This window comes from Parus major, chromosome Z (genome assembly GCF_001522545.3).
Source record: "Parus major isolate Abel chromosome Z, Parus_major1.1, whole genome shotgun sequence".
Taxonomy (NCBI): Eukaryota; Metazoa; Chordata; class Aves; order Passeriformes; family Paridae; genus Parus; species Parus major.
This window is the reverse complement of record NC_031799.1, coordinates 74,253,480-74,254,500: the sequence shown is the minus strand read 5'-3', so window position 1 is coordinate 74,254,500 and position 1,021 is coordinate 74,253,480. Positions and strand designations below refer to the sequence as shown.

The following is a 1,021-nucleotide window of genomic DNA, read 5'->3' as shown; positions in this document are numbered from 1 at the left end:
AGAAAAGAGAAAAGAAAGACATTCTACTCCTAGAATTTACAGCAGTCTTAGCAGATATTATGATCCCACAAATAAAACATGAACACTTGGGCAAGCCCAGTATGAGACTCCTTTTTGAGCAGATTTTCACTGTTCACCTTTAACAAAGTGAATTAAATATCTGATGGGATACCAGACCTGCTTAGAGGAATAGCAGACAAACTGTGTATATCCCATGAACTAGAAGGTAATATAACTAACCCTTATGTTATTATTCATTCAACTACTTTTATTACAGAGGGGTGGACAAGGTCAAAACAAGCCATAGAAATAGTACAGATGCCAATTCTGGAACAAAACTAATAAAGAAAATCTCTCTGTTTGAGCAGGGTTGAAAGTGTACTGAGTAAGCTGGCAAGCCAAATTCCTCAGTGTTATTTATATATATATATATTCTATTTTATTTCAATCTGGTTATTTCACTATTGATAAATTGCTGTCAAACTTTACAATCACCTCTTAGCATTGCAAGGACACATAATGAACCCCCGTGAAGCTCGTGATGTTAAATGCAGTGGCGAGCAGACAAGAGCCTGCTCTGCCTTCATCGGTGTGAGAGGCAGACTGCCAGCGGCCCAGCCGCGGCTTGGCGCTTCCCTCCCGTGCGCCGGAAGCAGGCACCGCTGCTGGGACTCCTGCCTGGATGGGTGCCCTGCTGCCCGGGACACCGCCACTACCTGTGACACACCTGGGTGGCGGAGGCAAACGGGACCTGCCCGGAGGACTGCGGGGAATGAGACCTCGGGCTCCTCAGGGCTTTAAGTGCGAGGAATCACACACAACGGGTTCAGTTTGAGCGGCAAGATCCGGTGGTGGTGGTGGTCGGACAAGGGGAAAAGAAGGGGAAGGGAGAAAAGGAAGGGAGGAAGGGAGGAAGGGAGGAAGGGAGGAAGGGAGGAAGGGAGGAAGGGAGGAAGGGAGGAAGGGAGGAAGGGAGGAAGGGAGGAGGGGAGGAAGGGAGGAAGGGAGGAAGGGAGGAAGG

At 48.5% G+C, this 1,021-nt stretch overlaps 1 protein-coding gene across 4 annotated transcripts in view; it reads right to left on the bottom strand.

Moving 5' to 3' along the window:
* The window catches only part of PAX5 (paired box 5), a 135,641-nt gene that overhangs the window by 128,763 nt on the left and 5,857 nt on the right, over window positions 1–1,021 (bottom strand). The window lies entirely within an intron of this gene.